At 42.0% G+C, this 8274-nt stretch overlaps 1 pseudogene; it reads left to right on the forward strand.

The window, feature by feature from the left end:
* The first annotated feature begins 572 nt into the window (after nucleotides 1-572).
* Nucleotides 573-7937, forward strand: LOC124985365 (interferon-induced protein with tetratricopeptide repeats 1B-like; annotated as a pseudogene).
* The last annotated feature ends 337 nt before the right edge of the window (nucleotides 7938-8274 follow it).

Consider the following 8274-nt stretch of genomic DNA (forward strand, 5'->3'; position numbering starts at 1 on the left):
AAGCAAAGGATGGAATACTTAGTCACACACACCTCTCAGGGAAACGGCAGCAAATCTCGGTTAAGATTCCCCATTGAGACATGTGAAAATTTTATGTCATATCTGAACACTCCCTGGTTCCAGATGGACAAACAGGAGCAGAGGGGGAGGCATGACTTCTCCAAGTTCACACAGCCATTTTCACAGGTGCTGCTGGCTATAGGCTCAGGGACCTATAGGCAGGACCTCCCATGTCCTAGTACCCAGGTTGTCCCCCAGGCTGGGAGACAGGAATTCACACATCAGGACAACTGTTGTCAGCAGCCTTCTCTCAACCTGTTCTCAGAAGGAAACAAAGAAGGGTCTCCACCTCTGCTTAACTTCAGTTTCATGTAGCAGGAATTGGCCAGGTTTAGTTTCACTATCCACTTCCAGTTTCCAACGCACCTGCAAGGACACACCTTCCAATTACATCATCGGTTGCTTATAAGTCCTGTCTTGGGACTCTACTTTATGAGACTATCTACAGACAGAGGACCAGGTCTCTGAGAAGCCCACCCAACTGAAAACACTGCAGAACTGCAGCCCTCCTTCACAGCAACCATGAGGTAAGGATTTCCTTGCTTATTTGCCATCATGTCTAAAGGTTTAGAAGCAATTTTTGATCAATGTTATCTCAACAGGTTTATTCTCAGGCATCCTAAACTTTCTCTTTGGTATCTGTTCACAGCTGCCATGTACATGTGTGTGTGTACATGCAAGTGCGTGCATACCCACACCTAAGCTGTTGCATTAGTGCAAGCATTTTCATTTCTGTTGGACTTGTGAAGCTTCCTTCATGCCATTGCCTGAGGAAAGGCAGGAAGAGGAGTGGTACAGGAAGGAGAAAATGATCCCAGGTTCAGAGATTCTTTTCTATCACACTGTTTCCCATCTGGAGATAGGACATCAGCTTGTCTGGTCAGAGACATCTCTTTCTCCTCACTCCTCATTTTGGTGGAACAGCAGGACCCACACAGCACTGTGAGTTTCAGTGGGGCCTCCCAGATGTCTGGGGAGATACTGTGGGGATGGGTGGGAGAGGCTCATGGCCTCTCTCTGCAGGTTCCTCAACCACCTTCAGAGGGGCCAGCTCTGATGAAACTCTGACTAGATTGAAGTAAGCAGATCACATTTCCTGGGGCTGCCAATCATCTGTAGGTCCTTGACATCCACCTGTCAGTGGGTATAGGCCAGAGTTCTGTGCTTAGGAACATCCACATCTCCTTACCAGAAGGGCCTAATGGAATTTCTCTGTGGTCCCACTGAATCTTGAATCAAGCAACTCCTGAGATCAGATAAAATTCCTTTATTACTATTAACTTGCAAATGTCCCCTTGGAGTTCCAGTGGGCAAAATTTGGGAGGGGAAGAATTTCCAGAAACTACAAAACCACAGATCAACCCTCCTCCAAATACAGACTTCTAACTGATACTAAAACAAGAAATAATAATAATACTGAAAGATATAAAGTAGCTACTTTGTTCCGAATAATTATTCAATGTCAGCTGTTTTTTAAAACTATTATGTAAGCATTATATTTAATTTTTAAAAGAAAAATGAGGCAATTATTTATGCTAATTTGCAAAGGGAATGTCAGATTTAGAGAAGCTAAGATCACCCAGTCCATAAGAGGTGAAGCTGAGATATGAATAAGACAGTTTATTAAACTGTTAAGCCAATTTCTCCAAAAGAGTTAATGTGGGTTCCTGACATCATTTCAGATACCATCCTAATCAGTTTTTATGTTTTAATAACTAATGTTTTTGAACATGTACCAGTAAAAATGTGTATAAAATGGCACATACGAGCTGGGGATATAGCTCAGTTGGTAGAGTGCTTGCCTCACCATAAGGCCCTGGGTTCAATCCCCAGCACCAAAAAAAAAAAAAAAAAAAATGGCACATAGGACAAAATTTGCCATTTCAACTTTTCAAACTTTAAAATTTAGAGGTATTTTGCACATTCACCATGTTGTGCAAACATCACTACCACGTAGTTTAAGGACATCTAACCATTGTAAGAGAAATCCCATCTGCTTTGTCACTTCCTACTGGCCCTCCCTCCAGACCCCAGCAACATTCATCTGCTCTCTGTGTCTCTGCATTTGCATCTTTGGATCTGTCACATGAATGGCACATACACTGTGTGACTGGAGTGATTCTTTCAGTTTTATGTTGCCTCTGTCTCCATTTTGAAGATGATTGGCCTTTCTCATCCTCCTCGACACACTCCCAGTTCATCACCATCTCCCTGAACCTTGTGTGATTGATCCAGACATCTGCCTTGTGCAACACCTCCTGGTAACACAGTTCTTTGGGACCTCCCTTTGGGACCAATCATAATGCCACCTTAGGAGATTCACCCTACTGATCCCCAAGCCCTTCACAACTGGCTGCAGTATGACCTCTCAGTGGTAGCATGATCCCATGGATCTAGAACCATTTGCTCTAAGTCCGCCAATTAGAACTCTCTGCAGATTCCCACCTGAGTGAAGCCCTGGACCCCATAGAGGATTGTCCTATAGAGGGAGTCCTCTTTCTCTTTTGATCTCCACCCTGGTTGAGCATATATGTCTTGAAGTTCTCCACTTCCTGTTGTCCCTACAGTATCTTGCTGTTTTCCTCTGGGACCTATAAATGGGAACTTGCTTGTCATTTCACCTATTTCTTGGAATGGCTACCTCCATGTGTTACCTGATGGACATGTCTGCAGTTCACTTTTCTAGACAGTAGTTACTTTGTTGTGAATAAAGTGGACAAGATCAGACAGGAGCCACTGGAGGGTCTGCCTGTATAAGCAGGTTTGCTGTGTGGGGACACCTAGTCATGGGTGAGATACACCGGCATTGGGCTGTACACCAGAATAAAGAAGTACACCCATGGAAGGCACACTGCAGACAGCCAGGACAAACACCCTGAAGCTATGTCAGAGCAGGACTAGAGTTTACAACCACTCAGGAGGAAAACCTCAAAACTAAATAAGAAAAAAAAAAAAAGACACTACAATGTCCTTTTGTACTGTCTTCCTTCATCTAACATAGTTTTGGCTTTTCACAGGGGTAGCACTGCACATTGAACCCACGGCCTCTCTCAGCAAGCACTGTACCATTGAGCTATATTCCTAGCCCTTTTTGAAATTTTATCTTCATAAGAGTACCAGGGTAGCCTCACTCAGGCTTGTAATCCTCCTACCTCAGCCTCCTTGTTAGCTGGGATTACAGGTGTGCACCCCATACTTGGAGATCATCACGATTCAAAGGCTCTTCCCGATTGTAACATAAATCAGTCTTCATTTCTTTCCAGGACTGAATAATACTCAGTTGTATGGATATATGACATTTTGCTTATCCATTCATCAATTGATGAATATTTGTGTAGTTTTCATCTCATCTTTGGCTATATATAATACTGCAATAAACATCCATGTAGAGGGCCTGGGGTTGTGACTCAGTAGTATGCTTGCCTAGCATGTGAGGCAGTGGGTTCGATTCTCAGCACTGCATATAAATAAATAAATAAAATCCATCCACAACTAAAAAAATATTACTTTAAAAAAATCTGTGTACAAGTGTTAGTTTCTTTCCAATTGTTTTGAGCGTCAAATGCTGAAGATACAGAGCATTTCAGATAGTGATTGCAAATCTTTTCTATAATTCTAGGAGTTGTTTTAATCACTCAGTTGATGGTGTCCTTTAAAATTTTTTTAAAAATTTGTTCTAAATGGTAGTACATAGAATAGAATGTATTTATGCATTTTGATAAATCATATATAAATGGAGTATAATTTCTCATTTTTCTGATTGTACATATTATAGGATCACATCGGTCATGCAATGTCCTTTGATGCACAAGAATTCTTAATTTTGGTCAAGTCCAACTTATCTCTTTTTCTATTGTTTCCTGTGATTTTGATGTCACAGCCAAGAAAGCATTGTCAAATGCAATGTCATGAAGCTTTTCCCTTATATTTTCCTCTGCAAGTTTTATAGTTTTAGTCTCACATTTAGGTTTTTGATTTGTTTTGAGTAGTTTTGTTATATGGCAAAAGGTAGGGGCCCAACTCATTGTGCAATTGGTTTTCCAGTTTTCCCACATTAGTTGTAAAGACTGTCCTTTCTCCCAGGGAGTGGCCTTGACACTCTTGTCAAAACTCACTTCACCATAGTTCTGAACTAAATTGTGTCCCCTCCCCAAATCACAAGTTGAAATCTCTAAATCTAACCTTCATGTGACAGTCCCTTGAAATAGGGTCTAGAAAAGGTAGTAAAGATTAAGGGAAAACATAGAAAGTTTCTGTAGGGCCAATTTCATTAGAAAAAGGGGAAGAGACACCCAGGTTCTCTGGGTCCAAATGACGGAGAGATGGTCAGTGAGGATGTACCAAGAAGGTGGCCATTCATACATGAGAAAGCACTTGCTAGGAACCCAAGCATAACTTGACCTGGGAATTCTAGCTTCCTGAACTGTGAGAAGATGTCTACCATCTTATGCTATTTATGGCAGCCTTGGCTGACCAATGAAATCCTATACTCAAGTGTTTATTTCCAAGATTTCCCTTTTCTTGCATTGGTTTGTGTTTCTACTGTCTTCATTCTGCCATTCCACAATGTTTTGATTACTGTAGCTTTGTAGTAACCTTTGAAATCAGAAAGTCTGAGATATCCAATTTTGTTCTTGGTTCTCTAGATTATTTTGGCTACTTCAGTCCCTTTGAAACACCATATAAATTTTAGGATGACATTTTCTACTCCTGAAAGAAACTTTCATTGGATGTTGGTAGGATTTGCACTGAATCTGTAGCTCACTTTGGGTAGTACTGACAACTTAGCAATATTAAGCTTCTGACCTATGAATTTGGGATGCCTCACTTTGTTGTGTGTCTTCTCTCAAAAATAGCTTGCAGGGTTCACTGTAGTCTCCTTTGCCTCCTTGATTGAGTTTATTCCTAAGTACTTTATCTTCTCCACACTATTGTAAATAGGATTGTTTTCTTCATTTCATCTGTTCATCGCTTTTTTAGAACACAACTGAGTTTTGCATACTGATTTTGTATCCTACCACTGTGCTTAATTTTTTTATTAGTTGTAACAGTTCCGTGTGTCCTCCTCAGACTCTTGTACATATCAGATTTATGTTGACTAGAAAAGGTGAAAGTTGGAATCCTTACCTTGTTCCAGATCTTAGAGAAAAGCTTTCAGTGTTTCTTCATTGAGGATGATACTAGCTGTGGGCTTTTCATATGCACCTTTATTGTCTTAAGGAAGTTTCCTTCTGTTTTCCATCTGTTGAGTGCTTCTTATCCGATAGGGAGGTAAATGTTGTCGATGGGTTTTCTGCACCAGTCGATGCAAACCTGTCTTTTTTTTCTGTCACTCTGCTCACGATAGTTATGTATTTGATTTTATGTGTTGAACCACCCCTTTGTATAACATTCACCACTTACCTGACATTTTGAAATAACAAAATACAGACATAAAGAACACCTTTTTAGTTATAACGGCTATGAATTTCTGAGGAATGCAGCAAAAGAGGCCACTGGTATGCCTGTAAGGGTAGATGATGATGTTGTGGTGATGGAGCAGATCTCCATCTGGATCAGTGTGGTGCTTCCAGAGGTTGACTTTCTGCAAGAATGGTAGAACTGTACACACACCTTGTGGTACCCAAATCAGTAGCTTGTGTTGATATTGTACTAGAGTTGTATAAGTTATAATTACTGGGAGAAATTGGGTATAAGACACTGGATCTTCTCACACTATCATGATTTTATATTTATTTCCAAGTAATAGTTAAAAAAAAAAAAAAAAAGCCAAGCAAGGTTGTGCTTCTGTATTCCCAGCTACCCAGGAGTTATGCCAGGAGGAACCCAGCCTGCGCAAGTTAGCAAGACCTTCTATTAAATAAACTACAAAGAGCTGGGGATGTAGCTCAGTGGTAAAGAAATTGCCTAGAATGTATGAGGCCTTGCGTTCATTCCTCAGAGAGGACAAAAAGCCTTTGTCAAATAGTATTCTCAATTCAGTAGTCTTCATCAGTTCTATTCACGCACGCTATAGTCCTGAAGTCAAAAATGTTCACTAAAGTTCTCATGTCCACTCAGTGCTCTTATTTTTAACTAATAGTTACATAAGAAATTGTTACATAGCATGTGATATGATGTAAGTGCTTTCCAAAGGTAGGCTTGTTAATGTTCCCAAAGGCCATGTGAAAACTCCTATTGTTATCATAATTTTACAAATGGGAATCTAAATAAATGGACTGGTGACTTGCTTACAATGTACCAGAACAACCCTATGAAGTCAAGCAAACTATAATCCCTCTTCATGCACAATGAAATCTAATTACACGTGAAAATTTTTGCACTAAATTGTACAAGGTGTTTCATTGGGGTTTTCTTATGGCTGTTTCCCACCTAACAGATAAAATCTGCTTTTGTTTCACAGTGAGAATACTGATGATCATGGGATCCAGGACAGGCTGGGACAGTTGAGATGTCACTTCACATGGGGGCTGCTATTTGAAGACAATGAAATGCCAGATTTAGAAAGCAGGGTCTTGGAAGAGATTGAGTTCCTAGACACCAAATACAATGTGGGGATATACAACCTCCTGGCGTATGTGAAGCACCTGAAAGGCCAGGATGAGGAAGCCCTGCAGACCCTGAGAGAAGCTGAAGACTTGATCCAGAGGGAGCACGCAGACCAGGCAGACATGAGAAGCCTGGTGACCTGGGGCAACTATGCCTGGGTGTATCACCACATGGGCAGATGGGCAGAAGCCCAGGTTTACCTGGACAAGGTGGAGAACACTTGCAAGAAGTTGGCAAGTCCCTCCCGCTACAGGCTGGAGTCTCCTGAGATGGACTGTGAGGAAGGATGGGCCTTGCTGAAGTGTGGAGGACAGTATTACAAGCGGGCCAAGGCCTGCTTTGAGAAGGCTCTGGCAGTGGAGCCTGAAAACCCTGAATTCAGCATGGGGTTCGCCATCACCACCTTTCGTTGAACATATAATAGAAATGTAATTTCTCTAGACCCCCTAAGGAAGGCTGTCAGGCTCAACCCAGAAGATACATACATTAAGGTTCTCCTTGCCCTGAAGCTCCAAGATATAGGACAGGAAGCTGAGGGAGAACACTACATTGAGGAAGCTCTGAACAACATGTCCTCCCAGACCTATGTCTTTCAATATGCAAGCAAATTTTACCGCAAAAAGGCTGTGTGGATAGAGCTATTCAGCTCCTTCAGAAGGCCTTGGAGGCAAGACCCAATTCTGCTTATCTGCATTATCAGATAGGGCTATGCTACAGGGCAAAAATGTTCAAGTGAAGAAAGCTACAAATATGAACCCTAGAAGGAAAGAAAGAGAAATGTGGACACATTGGTTCAACAAGCTATAAATGAATTTCAAGAGACTCTAAGACTCAGGCCAACATTAGAGATGGCTTATGTTTACCTGGCTGAAATGTATGCAGAAATAGGCCAGTACAGAGAGGCAGAGGAGAATTTTCAGAAAGCATTATGCATGGACAACATTGCTGACCACATGCAGCAAGACATTCATTACCACTATGGCCGTTTCCAACAATTTCACATGAGATCTGAAGACAAAGCCATCACCCATTATTTAAAAGGTCTAAAGATAGAAGAAATGTCCTTTGCCAGGGAAAGACTTATAAGTGCCTTAGAAAAACTGGCCAATAGTCGTGTTCGCCGGAATATATGTGTTGTGGAGAGTGTCAGCCTCCTGGGGCTCAGCCACAAATTGAAAGGGGAAGTGAAGGAGGCCCTGCTGTGCTATGAGAGGGCTCTGAGGCTCACTGCTCAGCTGAACGCCATGTTTTGAAGGAAGGGGCACCGTTCCCCCTTTAATCCACTCATAACTCAATTGAACAACAAGCTTTCCTACTTGCTGCCTCCAAAAATGTGTACTGATGAAATAAAAAGTAGATGGAGACGACACATGCTGTCTCTCCTGCCTGCCTGGCCCTGCCTTCCCTGCTTCCTTGGTGTCGAGGCCAGGAGCATCCATCCTTCCTTGCATCCCTGCACTCGGTGGCCGTGGATGGTTATCCTGTATGAGCACCAAGCAGCTGCTGGACCCACAAGGATCATTTTCCTAATGACTGTGCCCTGGACGTGAACAGCGTCCACCCTCAGTGTAGCTGGTGTCCTGGACAATGGAGAATTCAACAGAAAGGGTTACTTTTTTGTGACCAGATAACTTGAGGCACTTTTAAGATCTAAGAGCAAGACAA

The sequence above is a fragment of the Sciurus carolinensis genome, chromosome 5 (genome assembly GCF_902686445.1).
Source record: "Sciurus carolinensis chromosome 5, mSciCar1.2, whole genome shotgun sequence".
Taxonomy (NCBI): Eukaryota; Metazoa; Chordata; class Mammalia; order Rodentia; family Sciuridae; genus Sciurus; species Sciurus carolinensis.